This window comes from Hyperolius riggenbachi, chromosome 8, assembly GCF_040937935.1.
Source record: "Hyperolius riggenbachi isolate aHypRig1 chromosome 8, aHypRig1.pri, whole genome shotgun sequence".
In the NCBI taxonomy this organism is placed as follows: Eukaryota; Metazoa; Chordata; class Amphibia; order Anura; family Hyperoliidae; genus Hyperolius; species Hyperolius riggenbachi.
In genome coordinates, this window is record NC_090653.1 from 63,941,447 (window position 1) to 63,963,794 (window position 22,348).

General features: G+C 45.5%; 1 protein-coding gene across 26 annotated transcripts in view; it reads right to left on the reverse strand.

Moving 5' to 3' along the window:
- Nucleotides 1-22,348, reverse strand: part of LOC137528845 (leucine-rich repeat and fibronectin type III domain-containing protein 1-like protein) — a 688,143-nt gene that overhangs the window by 427,286 nt on the left and 238,509 nt on the right. Inside the window, exon 1 of one of the 26 annotated variants that reach the window (XM_068250509.1) lies at nucleotides 19,584-19,606. The exons of the other annotated variants lie outside the window; for them this stretch is intronic. The gene's annotated coding sequence lies outside the window, so the exon portion shown is untranslated. Of the gene's footprint in view, nucleotides 1-19,583; nucleotides 19,607-22,348 lie in introns of those variants that run through there. 26 annotated transcript variants of the gene reach the window in all.

A 22,348-nucleotide genomic window follows, 5' to 3' on the forward strand; every position in this document is an offset into this window, starting at 1 on the left:
GTCTCCAACCGATGGGTGGGAGACTGCTCTATGCCACTTTTGAAGCTGCTGCCGCTCTCTCACGCACTCGCGCATGCGCAGTACAGAGCCACCCGTCTTCGGGAGCACCTGGGCTCCCAAACACTTCCGAAGCCTCCCGTGGTGGGGGATTCAAATGAAGGAGCCAGCACTGGAACAAATGGTCATGAGAGGAACAGGAATGCTCTATAGAACCCAGAGTCTTCCCTCTCCTTGGGTGAGTATCTGGTTTGTAGGCCAGCTGGGTTGTGGGCGAGCATGCATGTGCTTTCCTGGCCACACGCACGCCTAATTACGCTGCCAGGGCCAGGAGCACAGGCACAAGCACAGTTACAGTGTTTGTGATTTGTGCAGGTACAGAAAGCCTAAGCAGCCCATGCCTAAGATGAGTCGCAGAATTTACAGGGCTGACAGTTTCAAAACTGAGAGGAACGGAAGGACTGTGGGAGAGCTAATGGACTAGGAGGAGCTGGAAGATGCCCCAGGTAAGTACAAGACCTTTTGTTTTTTCATCTCAGGTACACTTTAACTTTACTCAGAAATAAGATGATTTATCCAAATATACTTTTGTCCTGCTAATAACCTCTGTTAAGCAGGAATGTACCAACAAGTCCAAACAAGTCCAACAAGTCCAAATTCTGGTTGTCATGTACCTTAAAAAACAAAGGACTTACTAGACATAAAGTTAAAGAGAACCCGAGGTGTATTTAAAGAATGTTATCTGCATACAGAGGCTGGATCTGCCTATACAGCCCAGCCTCTGTTGCTATCCCAAACCCCACTAAGGTCCCCCTGCACTCTGCAATCCCTCATAAATCACAGCCTGGCTGTGAGGCTGTGTTTACATCTGTAGTGTCAGTCTCAGCTGCTCCCCCGCCTCCTGCATAGCTCCGGTCCCTGCCCCCGTCCCTTCCCTCCAATCAGCAGGGAGGGAAGGAATGCAGGCGGGGAGAGCAGCAGACTGACACTATAGAGATAAACACAGCCAGCTCTGACAAGCTGTTTGTCAGCAGCGTGGCTGCGATTTATGAGGGATTGCAGAATGCAGGGGGACCTTAGGGGGGTTTGGGATAGCAACAGAGGCTAGCTGTATAGGCAGATCCAGCCTCTGTATGCAGATAATATTCTTCAAACCCACCTCGGGTTCTCTTTAAAAATGCTTCTCAAGGGTCCCAACCCTTATACACTCGCAAGGTGAATCCTGACCCCGTCACTATGGCCGGTAGTGCTCGGTCCCAGTTGGAAAAGGGAATGCAGCTGGATACCCTGGTAAACCTCTGCCAGTGACCTCACGGCTCGTTTCAGCTTTCCAAGCCTTCCTCAGGCAAGTCACCTACCGGCCATAGTGACGAAGTCAAGAAGATTCACCGTGCCAGTATATAAGGCTTGGGACCCTTGAGAAGCATTTTTAACTTTATGTCTCCTAAGTAGATTCATGGAGTGTGTGTGAATAAATCTGTTTTTATGTACTTCACGATCCAGCACTTCTTTGTTTTTTAAGGTTTTTGTTTTAAGCTTCCCTCCCTGACAGTCGGGCTTACTGAAGCTGCAGAGGATCGTGTGAAGTATACAGTATTTGTCCATCTGTACCAGTGTAAGGAATGCAAGATTGCACATCATATTCCATTCTGGTTGTCATCAGTAGCTTCTTTCAAAATGTTTGTTCTGCATGAAATTTTTTTACTGAAAAAAACCCTGTGCATTCCTCTCCATAGATAGCTCTTGAGAGTGCTAGGGGCCGAACTAGCGTAATTAAACACAATTTTTGTAGATTGCAATTAGGTACACTATGCCTATGACATTTTGTCAAACAAAACATTTTTATGGAAAATAACCCATATACCATGTGCAGTTAGCATATCCCTTTCAGTATGCAGGCATGCTGCTACTGGCATAGTGCCGGCTGCTAATCATTGGCTGTTACTGCCGCTGGCACAGTATCAGCTGCTAATCAGTGGCTGTTACTGCTGCTGAAACAGTAGCAGCTGCTAATCATTGGCTGTTACTGCTGCTGGCACAGTGGCAGCTGCCAATCATTGGCTGTTACTGCTGCTGGCACAGTATCAGCTGCTAATCAGTGGCTGTTACTGCTGCTGGCATAGTGGCAGCTGCTAATCAGTGGCTGTTACTCCTGCTGGCACTGTGGCAGCTGCTAATCAGTGGCTGTTACTGCTGCTGGCACAGTGGCGGCTGCTAATCAGTGGCTGTTACTGCTGCTGGCACAGTGGCGGCTGCTAATCAGTGGCTGTTACTGCTGCTGGCACAGTGGCGGCTGCTAATCAGTGGCTGTTACTGCTGACGGCACAGTGGCGGCTGCTACTGCTACAGTGGTGGCTGATAACCTACAGGTGAGAAAAGGGGGAAGCAGAATGGCGATACAAGGTGGCACCCGCATGCAGCACCACAGCAACGGCCTGCAGGCCACTTGGAAAGAACTGTAGAAGCCACAAGAAAAGGCTTGGTGGGACGTATTTTCCCCCCGGGCCAAACTTTGAGAATGCCTGCCATAGATCATTACTAAGGAGATGTATTAACCATTTTATATCGACACATGTCATGTCTAAGCACGGGTGTGGGCCACTCTCAGATGTAACTTCACAGGGGGCCTGTCTACTGCTGGTACCAAGTGCTAAGAAGTGCCCAGCCGCTGCAAGAGAGCTGCTGACAGGAAGTGAATTCACTGTCTTCAGTTGCCAGTGTGAAAAAGCTGTAACACTTATCAATCTCTCCATTCTATTATTAAATTGAGTGTCCTTGAAACCTTCATCACTTCATCTCAATCTCCAACTGTGGCAATCAGTGGTTTTAAATAAAATGAATGACACATATGAAAGAGATATGGTTAGTTAATGGATGGTTGGGGTTAATGTATGGTGGGGCCCAGCAGAGCTGGGACAAGGTCCTCCAGTACCCAAGGCTACAACACCAAAGTGCGCCCCCCCCCCCCCCCTTCCCAGCCGTCACACACTGATTGCTATTAGAGTAAGAGGTGCCCCAGGGCCCCCAGCACCTTAATCTCTAGTTATCTGGCTTGCAGTCACTGTCATGTATCCCCTTTTCTTATTTCTTCTCGCTTCAAACACAATAAGGGAATGATAGCTGAGTGAGTTGTGCGCCCCCCTCCGACACTGCGCCCTGAGGCTGGAGACTCTCTTGCCTCTGCCTCAGCCTGACCCTGGGGCCCAGATTCCTAACAGCTACATTTCTTGCTTGTATATCTAGACGTTGCACTTGCTTGCTTATCAAGTCAAGTCAAATTTCAGAAAAATCTTTTCTTGTTTTGCAGACTACAGACTACCCAACAAGCTGATGGTAAAACACTAAAAACTCCTAGGATTGTGTAAGGGGCTACAAAGGACCAAAGAACCCTCTTATTAAAATGTTATGCAAAACAAGTTTGCCTTTTTAAAGGAATACTGAGCAGGTACAAAAAAACAGAATTGGTACTTACCTGGGGCTTCCTCCAGCCCACCGTAGGCCACAAAGTCCCCCAGCATCCTCCTTGCTCCTCTCCCGGTCCCGCTGGTGGCTCGGTCAATTGTTGCCACTACAAGTTCCCGCCATCATGTTACGCGTCATCATGCCAGCTGGATGAGAGTCCTGCGCATGCGCGTTTCTCTTACTCTGAACCGCACATGGGCAGGACTCTCACACTGGCCGGCGTGATGACGCGTAATGTGCACTGCGGGGACTCATACTGGCGACTTCAGGCGGAAGTCGCCAATTAACGGAGCCATCAGCAGGACCGTGAGAGGAGCCAGGAGGACGATGTGGGACTCCGCGGCCTATGGTTGGCTGGAGGAAGCCCCAGGTAAGTACCAATTCTGTGTTTTTGTACCTGCTCAGTATGCCTTTAAACCAGAAGGTATTTGCGATTATTCAGATTGGAGTAAGAATGTGATGTCTCCCACAATGCATCACTGCTGAATATGCAAATTATCATTCGTTGTCCATGTAAGCTAACCACGCCTCCAGAGCAGCTGGAATGCAATGATGTGTCTGAATATTTGGGCCCTTTTCCACTAGCAATCGCTAGCGTTCGCGCTAAACGCTAGCGATTACGATTCAGCAAAGTTCCAAATTCTCCCGGCGATTGCGATTTTGCTATGCAATGCACTGCATAGCAAAATCGCTGCAAAAATTGTTCCACGACGCAATCGCGATTAATTAAAAAACAAATTGCGGTAGTGGAAATTACCTACCGTGATTCCTATGTTATTTGGCAAACCGTAGCGATTTAAAAATCACTAGCGGTTTGCGATTTTGCGATTCAGCATCGCAATCGTCGCTAGTGGAAAAGGGCCCTTACAGAGCCACAATAATCTAACATGCATAAAGACTGTTTCGGATTAGTTGATCCTGTCTTGCAAAGCGCTCCTAAACCAAGTTACCTGCACTCCAAGGTTTAACTGTATTGTGTATTCCGGTATAAAGCTCATACCAGGCAGGCACTGTGCATATTGACTAGGTCACTAGCCTTTTAGTAATCCTAAATATGATCTGATATAACACAGGAGAGATTTGTATGCCTTTGCCACCCAACAGCAGAGATGTTTGAAAAGCATCCAGCCTGTGTTTGCTGAATCACACAGGCCCTGCGCTTAGTAAATCAAGGCTAAAAATCAAAGCTCTGCAATGAATTGAGCCTATCTTTGTTCACGGTCACGGATGTGAATGGAGCTTTGTTCTCTGGGAAGCTCTGCATAATATGTGGCACTCCGTAAATACAAGAAAGAAGGAAATACACTGATTTTATAAATGTCAAACAGTCACACTATGTCAGAAATTTACACAAATAGGAGCATTAGGAAGTCCAGGCAGATCCTCGCTGGGATTTAAACCTGACACTCTACTGCTGCTAGAGGACACTGCTAATCATTTGGTCACTATGCTATCCAATTTAAAGGACAACTGAAGTGAGAGGTAAATGCAGGCTGCCATATTTATTTCCTTTGTAGCAATACCAGTTGCCAGGCAGCCCTGCTGATCCTCTGCATTTAATACTTTTAGCCACAGACATTGAACAGGCATGCAGCAGATCGGGTGTTTCTGACATTATTGCCAGGTCTGACAAGATTAACTGCATGCTTGGCTCTGGTGTTATTCAGATACGATCAGCACAGAGGCGTAGCTAGGCTATTAAAGGAACACTGTAGGGGTTCGGGGGAAAATGAGCTGAACTTACCCGGGGCTTCTAATGGTCCCCCGCAGACTTCCCCTGCCTGCGCAGCCACTTACAGATGCTCCGGCCCCGCCTCCGGTTCACTTCTGGAATTTCAGACTTTAAAGTCTGAAAACCACTACGCCTGCGTTGCCGTGTCCTCGCTCCCGCTGATGGCACCAGTAGTGTACTGCACAGGCACAGACCATACTGGGCCTGCGCAGTACGCTCCTGGTGCGATCAGCGGGAATGAGGACACGGCAACGCAGGCACAGTGGTTTTCAGACTTTAAAGTGTGAAATTCCAGAAGTGAACCGGAGGCGGGGCCAGAGCATCGGTGAGTGGCTGTACAGGCACAGGACGTCTGCGGGGGACCATTAGAAGCCCCGGGTAAGTTCAACTCATTTTCTCCTGACCCCCCCTACAGTATTTCTTTAAGCGCCTGGGGACAAAGACAGTTTTTGCACCCCCCTCTGGACAAAATGGGTGTGGCCACACATCAGAATGTGGTCATGGGTGGAGTCAAAAGTTATTTAGATAGCCATATGTGCCCCCTTACCCCATTCAGATAGCCAGATGTGCCCCCCTTTAAATAGCCAAATGTATGCCTCTTTAGTTAGCCAGACGTGACCCCCTTCTCACTGTTTAGATAGCCAGATGTGCCCCCTTTAGATAGCCTTATTTTGCTGCTGTTAACCCTTCTGCAGAGGGAGGGAGAGAAGCAGGGGCACTTCGGGCAGCCAGCAAGCCACCTCTCATGCATGTGGGGGTGCAATGGTCATGCTGAGCGCCTTCACAGTGCTGCTCCCGGGGACACATGTCCCCCTTTGCCCACCCCTAGCTACGCCTCTGGATCAGCAGGGCTACCAGACAACTGGTATTGTTTAAAATTAAACAAATATGGCAGCCTCCATATCCCTTTCGCTTCCGTTGTCCTTTAAAGAGAATCTGTATTGTTAAAATCGCACAAAAGTAAACATACCAGTGCGTTAGGGGACATCTCCTATTCCCCTCTGTCACAATTTCGCCGCTCCCCGCCGCATTAAAAGTAGTCAAAAACTGTTTTAAAAAGTTTGTTTATAAACAAACAAAATGGCCACCAAAACAGGAAGTAGGTTGATGTACAACATGTCCACACATAGAAAATACATCCATACACAAGCAGGCTGTATACAGCCTTACTTCTGAATCTCAAGAGATCACTTGTGTGTGTTTACCTTCTGTCCCCAGCTTCTCTCATGCACTGAACATTACAGGCTTCCTGCAGACAGCTCTGCCTATGTCGTTAATTCCTTAGTATGTGACAGACCAGCTCCTTTCACAGCCTCCAGAGGAGGATTTTTATCCAGCTCTCTTCTATCACTGATGAGATAGCAGAGAAGCTGCTGGCTTATGTAAATAAAACACACACTGGAGTGTGCATAGAGGAACAGTTCAACACTGAAGAACTTGGCAGCCTTCCAGACACAGGCCGACAAGTCTGACAGGGGAAAGATACATTGATTTATTACAGAGATGGTTATAGTAGAAAGAGCTGCAGCAAGCCAGATCACATTAGAATAGGTTTAGGAACTTGTAGGATGGTAGAAAAAACGTTGTAATTTTTGTTACAGAGTCACTTTAAAGTACCCCAATTAGATACTTACCTCTGTAGAGGGAAGACTCTGGATGCTCCAGCACATGTCTCATCTAATCTATCGGAGCCTGTGTGTCCCCTTCTGTCCTCCATGTCTTCTCCGCTCCTCCTGTCTCCTCTTCCACTGCCCCTGAATAGATGAAAGCTGCCAGCGCATCTCACCTAATCCATCAGAGTCTGTGTATTCCCCTCTGTCCCCCATGTATCCTTTTCTGGCAACCATGTGTCCCCTTTTGTCCTGCATGTGACCAATGGGTCGGCGGTTCATATTGGCGGGCGTTTGTAAGTCCCTGTATTTGTAATATAAGACGCAGTGACTTTTATCTCGCTATTTTTAGGGAGAAAAAGTGTGTCTTAAATTCTGAAAAATATGGTAATTTATAACACAGCATTTGTTCTGTGGTGTTTAGTATGGATTCTTCACGCCCACAGTTGTGTCACTCTGAGTTCTGGGCAAAAGCCAGGTGAGCCCTGGAATGTGAAAATGATGAGCTGTTAGCAGCGGTACGGATGACTCATTGGGAGGTTGCATTGAACACTGGACCTCAGATGATTTTGTTTGCTTTGCACTCACAGGCATTCACTTTCAAATCAAACGTATAATGAGATCAGTCTTAAACGGTCACTCCGCTGCAGTACAAAAATCTATACAGCCATTTGTGACTGAATTCCATCAATTATTATTCTATGCCGGTCTACAGCTGCTGTAACCATTTACAGAACTATAGTAATAGCATGCAGATTGATGCTAGAGATACCCAGAATCCTCTCCTCTCTCTGTTTGCCTTATTGGTTCACAAGTCTGTGCAAAGCAAGTAGCAGAACGGATTGCTTCATTCGCCCCCCTACAGCTTTGCTAGTTTACTGCAGTGAAACATTCATTCCACGGGGTGGAGGGGGGATCCTCACACCCACAGGGATACTGGCATGGGTAGGTAGCTCGGCGCAATCAATCCAGTCTCAGTACCAGCTGAGCCACACAGGGCAGCTTCCCCAGTTACTCTGCATAAAGCATATGGAAAGGTTCAAGGGAGGGCTCTGAAAAAACACCACAGTAACCAGAGATTTGTCAGTGTAATGCAACATGCTAAGACACTTTAAAGAGGAACTCTACTGAAAATAACATAATGAATAAAATTGCTTACTTTTACAATATCAATTTATAGATTATCTAGTCAGTGTTTGCCCATTGTAAAATTTTTCCTCACCCTGATATACATTCTAAAATGTATCACTGTTGGCAACATCTTAAGTCCTGTAATGTGATCGGTACGGAATGTTTGTTACTCAGTGTTTTATACACAGAGGGAGATACTGCTTGCTAGGCAGTTAGAAAAAGCCATTGGGCACGATTCGCAAAAGGGTGCTAACTCAGTTAGCTCGCCTAAAGGCTTTGGGCATGCTAACTATGGTGCTAAGAAGTTAGCACGCCCAAAGTTTTTTTTGATCGCGCGCAATGTGCGACGTTTCGGGCACACCTGGTGCGATGCTTTAGGTGCACCCAGTGCAACGTTTTAATCGCACCTGGTGCGACATATTGCGCGCTACGCACATCTCTTAAACTTTACGTGTGCACTGGGCAGCGCGCACTGCGCAGCGCTAAACTTTGCGCGTGCTAACTTAGCGTGCTAAATTTTGCGCGTCCTAAAGTGCTTTAGGTGTGCTAAGGGAATTTTAGGCATGCTAACTGAGTTAGCACCCTTTTGTGAATCAAGCCCATTGTTTCCCGCAATGCGAGGAAAACAGAGGTTCACAGACAGCAAACTGTCAGGACCATTGGTCATGACATCACACTGTAGGTGGGGTTCCGCCACAATATCAGCCAAACAGACCTCCCTGATGATTCTATTTGAGAAAACGTAAAGATTTTTGGTGGGAAAGGGGGTATCAGCTACTGATTGGGATGAGGTTCAATCCTTGGTTAAAGTTCCTCTTTAAAGAACTCAGAGATGAAAAAATAAAAAGAATCAATACCGGGGCTTCCTCCCACCCCATAAACACGCGTGAGTCCCACGCCGTCCTCCCGTGGTCTCCCGTTCAGCTGCGATCAGCCCCGGTAACTGGCTCAGTCGCGTCTGTCCGGGTCTACAGCACATGCGCAGTGGGCCCAGTCATGCACAGAAGACCCAGATTGATCCCGATTGAGCCAGTTACCAGGGCTGATCGTGGCTGAACGGCAGACCGCGAGAGGACGGCAAAGGACTCACACATGCTTATGGGGCTAGAAAAAGCCCCGGGTAAGTATTGATTCTTTTTATTTTTTAATCTCTGCGTCTCTTTAAGTATATAATATAGAGATAGAATTATGTTGTTTTTTTAGTAAAAGAGGTAACCTATAAAGAGCACCTAAAGTGATATGTAACAAGTATTATCAATTATCCCTCCTTATCTGTTTATTACATTTACCTTTTCCTATGATGTAAGCCTTCTTATCTGACTTAACTCATGACTTATCTTTCCTTATTACACATAACTCATCATTTATCTCATATGGGGTTGATTCACAAAGCTTACTTATTTTTCACCTTAGCTGTGAGGGGAGATAAACAAATAAGGAGAGATGATTAATTGGATAAACAGATTAGGTGGTTCTTATGCAATTCACTTGTCATGAAATGCCTTTCAAGCCAACAGCAAGTAAGAAGCATGCTTGTCAATGAATAGATGCTTCACTGTATTACACTGTATGTGACGCAACACGCAGATACCATGAGGCACAACTTTCCCATTGCATTGCCATCCAGGAATGCCCATCTCCGATTCCGCAGAGATTCTGATTTTCAATCTCCACATTTCTGATTTGCCGATTTCCGAGGTCATTTTTTGCTTCAGATAATGCAAAAAATGAAAGAAAAATAAAATTGGAAAAACGGAAAATCGGAAAAATGGAAATGTGTGATCAGTCTAAAAATTTACATTTTTGCAGAACAATTCTGCATTCTCTGATTGGCCCAATGCTTTCTGAGTTCTGTGATTGGGCTAATATGACTGAGTTGCCGTGAATTGGATTTCCATGGAATTCTGATTTCCGTTTTCTAATTTCCGGATTCTGATCGAAAATTTCAATTCCGCTGAACCTGAATGAGCATCCACATCCCGCTGCTAAAAGGAAGGCAACACAACTCCTACTGTGAGCCCAACCCAAGGCTCTGTTCCCACTTGAGCTGAGAACAGACATTTTTAGTCCACTCTCTGTTCAAAACTGACAGTGAACAGCTCCCATTTTATAAAAAGGAGCCGTTTACACTTGTCAGTCAGAAATGGGCCCACGGCATCCATTGCGGTAAGCGGGCCACTCTTCTGTGCAGTTCCCTATAATCCCGGAAGTGCAGATGCATTCCCCATTCAGCCCATGGGGGTAAAGCATCTGCCCCGGGCTCAGGCCAGACCACAATGGACTTTCGGAGCAGACACTACACTGTCCACTCCCTCTAGCCATACGTGGTCCTGCTTAAAGAGGAACTCCAGTGAAAGCAATGTAATAAAAAAGTGCTTCATTTTTACAATAATGATATATAAATGATTTAGTCAGTGTTTGCACATTGTAAAATCTTTTAAATCCCTACATTCTGACATGTATTATATGGTGACATTTTTACTGTTGGCAGGTGTTGTAGCTGCTGCATGATTTTTTGGCAGTTGGAAACAGCTATAAACAGCTATTTCCCACAATGCAGCAAGGTTCACAGACAGGAAACTGCCAAGAGTACGTACTTTTCTTGTGGGAGGGGTTTCACCACAATATCATTCATACAGTGCCCGCTGATGGTTTGTTTGTGAAAAGGAATGGATTTCTCATGTAAAAGGGGGTATCAGCTACTAATTGGGATAAAGTTCAATTCTTGGTCGGAGTTTCTCTTTAAGTGGTGACCTAGCTTTAGGGATTCCAGGAAAATCTATCTATAATTTAATAGTAGGACTATGATTGTTTATCTCATCAGTATATTTTTACTTCCCGTTTGCTTTATATCTTAATTATGTGACGCCAGTATTAATTATTTCAATGGCTTTTCCACTTTGAAACTGTAAGCCTTTTTTTGTTTTGGGCTTTGTTTTGTTTTTGTTTTTTTGGTAGATTCTCATTTTTTTAATTTTATTTTTTACATTCCATTCACGTGTGTTATTCTGTCCTCTGTTTAGTGACTTTTCTTCCTCTCTCTGTATATATTGATTTTGCTCGGCATTAGCCCTTGTCTCTCTCTTTTTCCTCGCCGCTCCCGCGTCCTTTTGGGACGGTAAGCGACGCCGCTCACATTTCAATCCCGGCGATATGAATTCTGCCAGCCAGCCTCCTTATTAAATTTATGCAAATATCTAATTGATGCCTTATTAGGCACCCATTAGAAGTCCCAGAAGCCCTGCGTGCAGTGTATAAATTAATCTTGCAGACTATTAGCAGAACTTCTAATTAAACATCTCCTCCCCTCTGCCAGTGGGGTCAGCAGTGTTTGTGCGCACATGGCAGAGGTCAGGGCTGGTATAAAAGCACAGAAGAGAAGGTATTTGTCAGAGAGGGAACGGGATCTCTACGTAAGGATCAAAGTCTCAGAGAACCCTTCAAAAAATAGAAAGACTTTCTTTCAGGAGTAAAGCGTCAGGCACAAATGAGTGGTAAAGAAGAAAATTAAAAGAAATGATTAAAAGAAAAATTAAAGCTGTCATTACTGAGATGAACTCTTAGTAGCGAACGACAAAATGCAGATGCACTTTATTTTATGTGAGATGTCAGAGCTAGCAAAAGTATTTTCATTCAGTCCAGCCAGCCAGAAACTAGAAAGAATCCGAAATTCATTTCGGCGATGAGCTGGGCATCGTCATAGCAGCAATGTAATGCTGCGCACCCCGTGTAACGGCAATTCGGGGCTCCGGCGGTTGCCAGACTCCGAATTGCGCCACTCAGAGGCAAAATAGTATTTAACGCCACCAGGGGGATAAGTGGCAGCAGGGAGAGCCGTCATTCGTCTTGTCCTGTGCCCAACTGCCTGGCACCGGAATAAAACGCATCTGAAAAAAATCGTCGGAAAGCTGGAAATCTAAGAATAACTGTTACCCGAAGTATATCAGGGAGCCACCTCATGGACAGCCAGAAGTGTCAAGAAAAACAAAAAAAAAACATAGTTTACGGAAAAATTGTGCAACCATAAAAAATCCCCTTATCCCCCCTTAGAAATATGTAACACGTGGCCGTTTATCAAAAAGGACATCAGCTGGTGATGTATCTAAAAAAACACACATGCAGTAAACCATCCACACATCCACACCTCTCTACACCATCAGGAAAGAACTGTACCACATCAAACCACCAGTAAAGGTCTGGCTGAAAGTATTTGACAGTGTCATCACCCCAATCCTACTGTATGGAAGTGAAGTATGGGGCCCCACCACCTACCCAGACCAATCAAAATGGGAATCCAGCCGAACAGAAATATTCCACCTTGAGTTCTGCAAACACCTTCTCCATGTCCATCGGAGTACCTCAAACAATGCCTGCCGAGCTGAGCTGGGGAGATTCCCATTACTGTTTGAGATACAGAAGAGAGTGTTGTCCTTCTGGGCCCACCTACAGAGCAGCAGCCCCGACTCACCCCACTACAAAGCCATGCTGCACAATGAAGACCAAGAAAAGCCGTGTGCACTGAAAGTCGTGGTCAGCTCTATACTCCCTCCAACCCCCGACCCACAGGTCATAACAAAAGTCCAGATAAAACACACCACAGCTAAGAGCAAAGAAGACAAGGTGGAAAAATGGAGGAGTGAAATAAAACAGTCACAAAAGCTAACCATATACCAGTCTCTACAAAGAGAATATAAAATGGCCCCATACCTGGAAAAGCTGCAAAACTCTCAAGAGAGGAAAATCCTGAGTGTCTACAGATTGAGTGCTCACAACCTCGAAATAGAGTCTGGGAGACACAGACAGACGTACAAACTCAGGGAGGAGAGACTTTGCCAACACTGTGAGCAGAAGACCCTTGAGGATGAAAGCCACTTCCTATTGCACTGCCCCAAATATACTGCAACCAGGGACACTTACTTTAAGAAATTGTTGGAACTATTCCTGAACTTTCTCACACTAGAAGACGAGAGAAAAACATATATCGTACTGGGAGAAGAGGAATCCACAGTGACAATCGCTGCACACTATGTCACAGCATGCCACAGACTGAGAGGAGCATAACTGTAAACCTAAAAAAAAATTCCACAGACTGCTTAGCCATTGTCCCCCTACCCCACCAACTCCCATGTCCCCTATTTCCCCTTGCTTTGGCAATACCTGTAATCAGAGCCGGATTAAGGCTAAATGGGGCCCTAAGCAAGGTAACTGATTCCCCCCCCCCCCCCCCCAATCATGTTGTAATAGAATCAGAAGATGCAGCTGCACAGCAACATGCCGCACACACCGGGGCAGCCGAGCTACTGGTTGCTAGGGGCAACAGCACGCTTTCCTCTGTGGGTGCACAATGTAGGGAATAGCAACGGCAAAATGCAGAGTGAGATGAATGGCTGGGACATTTGCACTCAGGGGCTGGGGCACCCCTGTGAAGAGGGCGCCAGATATCACAGCAGCAGCACTTTCCCCCTGCATCTCCAGCCTGGCAATAGCAGAAAGCTCTGGACACCGCCAACCCGGAAGCCGTTCCCCAGACAGAATTACATAACCACCCCCACCACCGAACAACCGATTTCCTCCCAAACTAGACAGACACCATACAGCCTTCATCCCAGTGAATATGATAGTCCAGCAGAGAAGGCAGCCACAGCGGGGGAGAATGATAGCACCAGATGACTCACATTCTCCTATTGCGATCCAAGCAATAGAGGTCCCTTCATCCGGAGCCCATCTGTCTTCTCTAGAGTGCTGCCGCTCTTACTAACACTATTACTAGTTCCTACTTCCTGTCTGATCTGAGAATCAGGAAGTTCAGAGCGAGCGGCTGCACTGTAGAAGAGACAGATGGGTTTCCGATGACGGGATCTCTATCGCTTGGACCATGGATAGGTGAGTGAGCGTTTGCCATCTGCTGCTATCATTCTTGCTGCAGCTGTGGTTCTCTGTGGGAAGGGAGGGAGGAGTGAGCAGTGGCAGAGCACACAGTAGCAGGAGGGGGACCTAGGAGGAGAGCCTGGCTCTGAATACAATCAGCAGTGCACGGCATCATTTGACAAGACAAGACAAATAACAAAGACAAATAATTTATATCGCGCTTTTCTCCTGGCGGACTCAAAGCGCCAGAGCTGCAGCCACTAGGACGTGCCATATAGGCAGTAGCAGTGTTAGAGAGACTTGCCTAAGGTCTCCTACTGAATAGGTGCTGCCTTACTGAACAGGCAGAGCCGAGATTTGAACCCTGGTCTCCTGTGTCAGAGGCAGAGCCCTTAAAGGGACTCCGAGTAGTGCCTGTGGGTATGCCTTTAAGCATACCCACAACTAATTGATTACATCCTCACACCTACCAGCATGATGTTTGTAATTATATCCCCCTGGGTTCCTTATATTTCATTGCATTGTGCTGAATCGAGCTGCCGACTTTGGAGAAAAGTCGTCCTGTGTAATACAATGTAACTATGGAAAGATGCATATCATTTTGAAGCTCTCTTTCTCCTCTTTCCAATGATAAACTGCCATCCTACGCCTTTTAGTTTTCACAATTTTACGATTGAAATTGCCGTGTCCGCAATTTCGATCGCGAAAATAGCGAAAACTAAAAGGCATAGGGCGGTGGTTTATATATCATTGGAAAGAGGAGAAAGAGAGCTTTAAAATGATATGCATCTTTCCATAGTTACTGCACTGCTCAGAGTCCCTTTAACCATTATACCATCCAGCCACCGCTGACAGGATGGCGAGGGCTGGTTTATGTGCTGATGGGGCCCCTTTGACTCTGAATGGGGGCCCCAAGCGACTGCTTTTGTTGCCTGGTCGGTAATCCGGCCCTGCCTGTAATGAATCTTGGTCATGCCAATAAAGCTATCTTTGAGTTGATTTGATATGCCAGCACACTGACAAGCTATCAATTTGTGATAATATGTGAACTTTTTTTGTTATGTAGATTTATTGCACCTTAGCACTAGGCACCTCTAGCACATAGCACTTTCGTTCCCCTGATGAAGACCCTCATTGAGGGGTTGAAACATGTAGGGTTTTGATGTAGGGGGTGATTTTTTGTTTACATGACAGTGTGAGTTGTGATAATATCTCTTTTAAAGTGGACCTGAACTCTTGCACAGGAAACAAGGAAAACAAGTCAGAAATGCACCATGTGTATTTAAAGAGTTTAGCCTGTCTAATCCCCCTCATTTGTGTCACTGGATGTAATTTGATCTCTCCCCCCCCCCCCCCCCCCCCCCTCTGCGTCACATGACTGCCTATGCCAGATAAGCCGATAAGCCGATAAGCCCATTTGAAAGTACAGGCTGTAAACAATATGTCTGCTTTCATGAAACAGGAAGTAGAAACTGTGCAGATTTATTTTAGGTTTTCTATCAGCTGTAACAAAGAAATATTTTTGTTTAAAGAGACACTGAAGCGAAAAAAAAATGATGATATTATGATTTGTATGTGTGGTACAGCTAAGAAATAAAACATTAAGATCAGATACATCAGTCTAATTGTTTCCAGTACAGGAAGAGTTAAGAAACTCCAGTTGTTATCTCTATGCAAAAAAGCCATTCATTTCTACGACTTTCAAAAGTCGTGGAGAGGGCTGTCTTCTGACTTTTATTATCTCAACTGTTTACTTTTTCTCTGCCAGAGGAGAGGTCATTAGTTCACAGACTGCTCTGAAAGAATCATTTTGAATGCTGAGTGTTGTGTAATCTGCACATATTAGAGAATGATGCAATGTTAGAAAAAACACCATATACCTGAAAATAAAAATATGAGAATATTTTCTTTGCTGCTAATCTTCTAGTAATTATTCATAGTACACAACCAATTCATTATCTCATATATTTTTTTCCGCTTCAGTGTCTCTTTAAAGGTTATTATGCTGTTGTATATCTTTTAGAGCAGAGAGGAGTTCTGAGTTCTGGTCCACTTTAATCTAGTTGGGATTATTTTATGTGACTGCTTCACTACCCCCTGTTTTTTTTAACTTTACATTGATGTCTATCAGCATCATATGGCTTGTATCCTTATTTAATTAAAAGTTACGTTTTATCTTTAATTCCCTCCAATTAAAGTTATTTGAGTTAGCCATTGTAATCACCCCACACATGTAGTCAACCACACCTCTTTACAATATGCCAGCACTATCTATGTACAAGAGTTCAAAAAGCAAAGCATGGGTTAGTTAAATTCCCTGTGTTTGTATTTGAGTCCTAGTATACAGGGATGGTCGTAGTCAGCCAACTTCGCTACGCTGGAACTACGCGTATTTTTACGCAAATACGCTTCACAATCTACGGCTCCGAAATCAGCCACTTCGCTACGTTAGCATACCGTAGACTACGCATTAAAATACGCAAGCTTCACGTATTGTGTAGCGTAGTTGATGCGACCGCTTATGCCCTTATGCGGAAAAATTTCCGCAATAATCTGCTAACTATGCGCATAGACAAACTAATATAAGCATACATTCCAACATCCAATGCGGAATTGTATGCGTATAAAGGGCAATAAAATTTCTGCGCATAGGCAATGACCCATATAAATGCAGTTACCGCACGCGTAGTTGACTTCGCAATACATAAGTCAACTACGCGTAGTGGGCGAAGCTACGCATAGCGGGACTACGACTACGCGGAAATGCGTACGTGTAGTTCTTAAACTTCGCCTACGAACTATGATGCGTAGTTGCGTACTACGATGCGTAGATTCGCGCTGGCGTAGTTTACCCTGCTAGTATATGCTGTTCAAAGCAGAGGGTTAGTAAGCAAAGCAAGATAGACCAGCTGCATGTGGGTTTCGCCTCTCGAGAGGCGCTCCTGGCTTTTTGGCTTGTTTAAAGTGGCGCTGTCACTGGCCTGAGGAAGTGGATGAATACCCACGAAATGTGTTGCCTGTGCAAAATAAAAATCTTTATTGTTTATCCTTGTTAGTGTCATTGCAGAGGTAAGCCACCTCCTATTTTTTTATTCATTGTGTTCTTAACAAAATTGTATTTATTCTAGGCGTCTCTTCACCCTTATTAGTGCTGAGTTTTATCTTTCCCTCGTTTCTATGGGGGGGGGGCTTGTGCTTTTAGTCTGCAGTGCTGTGGCCACTAACTGATTTAATCCACATTTTTTCCTAGAGTGCGACCTAGTCCTATCCGGATAATACTGGATTACCCGAGTGAAGATGGGCTGATTCTCTCCACCTGTTTTAAATGACAACTGAAGTGAGAGAGATATGGAGGCTGCCATGTTTATTTCCTTTTTAAGCAATACCAGTTGCCTGGCTATCCTGCTGATCTTCTGCCTCTAATATATTCAGCCACAGACCCTGAACAAGCATGCAGCAGATCAGATGTTTCTGACATTATTGTCAGATATGACGAGATTAGCTGCATGCTTGTTTCTGGTGTTATTCAGACACCACTGCAGCCAAATAGACCAGCAGGACTGCCAGGCAACTGGTATTGTTTAAAAGCAAACAAATATGGCAGTCATCACGTCTCTCACTTCAGTTGTCTTTTAAATGGTTGGTTGCTTCTTACTGCAACCCACGTTTGTGAGTATATTTCCCGTCAATGATTTGTTTCAGTTAATTGTGACATATTGCACTATTGGGCTACTGTTGTCTGTGTGCTTTTTTGCTAAGGTGATTCCCTTTTTTCACCTCCCTTTGGCAACATAGAATATTTATTTTCAGTGTAAGAGATGAATTCCAAACAGCAGCCATGACAGCCTGATGTGAAATCTGCTTCATTCAGCTGCAAAACAAACAGATGTAATGACCCTTTGAACTTTTCAGCACTAAAATATTTTGAGGGCATGGCCAGCATTTGACCTGAGCGACTGGAGCAGTCGCTCAGGGCGCCACCTCTTAAGGGAGCATGTGCACAGGTCAGTGTCGCCCCTTGCCGCTCCGCTGTCTCTCCCTGCCTCCGCTCCATCTGTAATTAGAGCGGGGCTACAAGAAAATGCTCACCGATGTCCACAAATGCGAACATCGGCGGCCATTTTCTTGTAGCCCTGCTCTAATTAAAGATGGAGCAGAGGCACGGAGAGAAGAGTGACGTCAGCGCTGGAACACGGAAGTCAGGTGAGTCTTTCATGACCCGCTGCCACAGAAGGGGGGGACTGGGGGCAACTATACTACCTACACTGGGGGCAACTATACTACCTACACTGGGGGCAACTATACTACCTACACTGGGGGCAAATATTCTATCTATACTGGGGCAAATATACTAGCTACCTATATGGGGAAACTATACTATCTATACTGGAGGCAACTATACAACCTATATTGGGGCAACTATATCAGCTACCTAAAGTGGGGCAACAATACTTGCTACCTTTACTGGGGCAACTCTACTAGCTACATATACTGGGGCAACTTTACTAGCTACATATGCTGGGGCAGCTATACTACGGTAGCTACTTATACTGGGGCAACTATACTACCTATACTGATGGCAATTATACTAGCTACCTATACTGGGGTAATTATACTAGCTACCTATACTGGGGCAACTATACTGGCTACCTATACTGGGGGCAACTATACTACCTACACTGGGGCAACTATACTAGCTTCCTATACTGGGGGCAACTATACTAGCTACCTATACTGTGGCAACTATACTAGCTACCTTTGCTGTGGCAACTATACTACCTATGCTTGGCTACCTATACTGAGGGTACCTACACCTGACTTTTTATACTAAGGGCGCCTATGCCTGGTTACCTATGCATAGGGCACCTACACTTGACTTCCTATTTTGGGGGCACCTATAGCTGTCTGTCTATACTGAGGGGGGGGCACCTTCACCTGACATCCTATACTGGGGGCACCTATGCTTGGCTACCTATATTGAGGGCAACTACACATGAGATCCTGTACTGAGGGTACCTATACCTGGCTATCTTCAAAAAGTTTGGCAACCAATGTCCTAGGAGATATCTTAGGAGAAAAGGTGAGTTGCATATGAGCCTGTGTGTGTGTGTGTGCGTGTGCGCGCGCGAGCGCAAAGAGCAAAGGGGGGGGGGGGGGCACCAAAATCAGGTTACACTCAGGGAGCTGTAAAACTAAGGCCGGCCCTGTTTGCGGGCTCATCTCTGCATATGATTACTCACCCCCTCTCTTTATAAACAGTGGTTTGGTAAACTCATTAATACCAGGGAGCAGGTGCAAGGAGTGTGCTGACAAAGAGACCAATGACTGGCCTTTTCCTTCTAAGTATAAAAAGTAGATTTAAAAAAATACATAAAAAAAAATTAACAAAAAAAGAAATTGTACTTGTGCTCCGAATTCAGTTTCTTACAAAACTGCGACTTGTCTCCAATGTTAAGAGAGTTATATTTTTCCTTCTTGGTTATGTGCTGGTTGTGTTAGAGATTCCGGTGATGCAACGGCCAAGGTAGCTGCGACCTTCATGGAAGTCGAAAGAGAACGGGCCCCCAGGAGAGAGATGGCAATGAGGATATGATGTGAGCACAAAGTGGTTTCCTCTGGGAAAGGAACGGGAGGCATATTGAGAGACAGAGCACAGACATGTTTAGAGAATGGAGACTTTAAGGAGAACTCCAAGCAATCCACGTGGATTCCTTAGTGTCTCATGGACATTATTGTGATTTCCACTTATTTAAAAAACTGCTGCCATCACGTGACTGCCTCACCTTAGCTCTCCAATGGAATCCCAATGTGCTCTGCAACAGTAGGAACTGAAGAGCTGATAGATGCTGACTTTGCAGGAGGAAGTTGTGTTATCTAAAAAGTAATGAAAGCGAATAGAAGCTGCTTCAGTTCAAAGGTCACATGACAGTTAGTGATGAGCACAAATTTCATTTAGTGGTATTTTCACATTGAAATTTGCAATCACGATGCAAAATCATAATGCAAAACTTCAGGAAAAATTGCAATTTATTTTATCTGTCATTGTAATCAGGAACTGTCATTGTGCATTTTTGCGTAATTTTAGCGTTATTTCATGCCGACTTTAGCAGGTAATAGCACAGCCCTTATACATGCTATTGTCCCCAAAATTGCTTAAGAAAAATGTTTTTTAAACTCAGACTTTACACTTTAAAAACCATTTTTTCCTTTGCATTTTTAAAATCGATACTCAAAAACCCCAAGGTCTTATTGTCCTCTTGCAAAAATTCTTGTTTTTTCTTGTACCCACTATTCTCCTTAAAGAGACTCTGTAACACAATTTTGAGCCTTATTTCTTCTATCCTATAAGTTCCTATGCCTGTTGTAATGCGGTCTGTCTTACTGTAGCATTTTCTAGTTGCACTGTCTCTGTAATAAATCTTATCTTCTTTCCTCTGTCGGCTCTGTCGGGCTTAGGCTGGAATGTGTGGAATGTGCAGCACTGCTTGTCATTGGCAGAAGCTTTACACACCCTCTCCAAGCTCTGCATGAGTCACACAGTAAGCTGTTCTCAGCCTATAGAAGCCATGTCATTTGTTTGTGAACACTGCCTAAAACTGTTAATTATAAGCCAGGATTGCAGCAGGGAGTGGCAGAAACAGCACATAGGGGCACAGGAGAACATAATGAAGAGAATGGTATGCTTTGTATTGTAAGAATTTTACAGTACAGATTCTCTTTAACAATTGTAGCAATTTTGGTGGCAACAGCATGTACAATATGGGGACTTTACTATTCACCACTAACGCCACAAAATTATGCGAAATTACACATGGATTACACTAAATCAATGGAATTTACAAATCGTAATTTCCTATGGGCATAATTGGGAAAATGCACGTGATATTTTGGGTAATCGTAGTTAACTGATTACAGCCATCACCAGGGGCGTCTGAGTCACTAGGCAACTATAAATTTTTGCCTATGGCGCCGTTGGTGGAAGTGGGCGCTCTCTCGCCGTTCTGAGCGTGTTTATTTATTTATTTTTCCTTTCACCCAGGTCGGCGCCGGCTGTGACAGGCAGCTCAGCCTGTGCCCGGCGCCGCCTACTGGTCCGCCCCCTTCCTCTCCTCCTTTCAGAGCGAGCAGCACGCACGTTAGTTTATATGTGCGGTGCTGCCGCCTACTGGTCCGCCCCCTCTCCCCGCCCCCTCTCTGCCGCACGCTAGTTAGTTTACATGACGGCGCCGCCCCTAACTCCGCCCCCCGCCTGTCACATGTGGTTGAAGGCACTGTGAGTGACGCACCACAGGGACCAGTGCTACCGCCGGCTCTCTACACAAAATATCTGCAGAGGCGACACCTCACAGTGAGTGCCCTCTGCTACTGCTCGTCTTGATAATTTTTATATATGCCCCCCTGGCTGGCCCTGATTTCCGCCCCCACCTCCCCTGGCCACATTATGATTATTTCCTGGTGAATGCTGGCGACGTTAGGATTATTTCCTGACCTGGGGAACGCTGCCACATTACGATTATTTCCTGGGGAACGCTGGTCACATTACGATTATTTCCTGGGGAACGCTGGCCACATTACGATTATTTCCTGGGGAACGCTGGTCACGTTACGATTATTTCCTGGGGAACGCTGGCCACATTACGATTATTTCCTAGGGAACGCTGGCCGCATTACGATTTCCTGGGGAACGCTGGCCGCATTACGATTATTTCCTGGTGAACGCTGCCACATTACGATTATTTCCTGGGGAACGCTGGCCGCATTACGATTATTTCCTGGTGAACGCTGCCACATTACGATTATTTCCTGGGGAACGCTGGCCGCATTACGATTATTTCCTGGTGAACGCTGGCCGCATTACGACTATTTCCTGGTGAACGCTGCCACATTACGATTATTTCCTGGGGAACGCTGGCCACATAACGATTATTTCCTGGGGAACGCTGGCCACATTACGATTATTTCCTGGGGAACGCTGGTCACGTTACGATTATTTCCTGGGGAACGCTGGCCACATTACGATTATTTCCTAGGGAACGCTGGCCGCATTACGATTTCCTGGGGAACGCTGGCCGCATTATGATTATTTCCTGGTGAACGCTGCCACATTACGATTATTTCCTGGGGAACGCTGGCCGCATTTCGATTATTTCCTGGTGAACGCTGCCACATTACGATTATTTCCTGGGGAACGCTGGCCGCATTACGATTATTTCCTGGTGAACGCTGGCCGCATTACGACTATTTCCTGGTGAACGCTGCCACATTACGATTATTTCCTGGGGAACGCTGGCCACATAACGATTATTTCCTGGGGAACGCTGGCCACATAACGATTATTTCCTGGGGAACGCTGGCCACATTACGATTATTTCCTGGGGAACGCTGGCCGCATTACGATTATTTTCTGGGGAACGCTGGCCGCATTATGATTATTTCCTGGTGAACGCTGCCGCATTATGATTATTTCCTGGTGAACGCTGGACACATTGATTATTTCCTGGTGAATGCTGGCCACATTACGATTATTTCCTGGTGAACGCTGGCCACA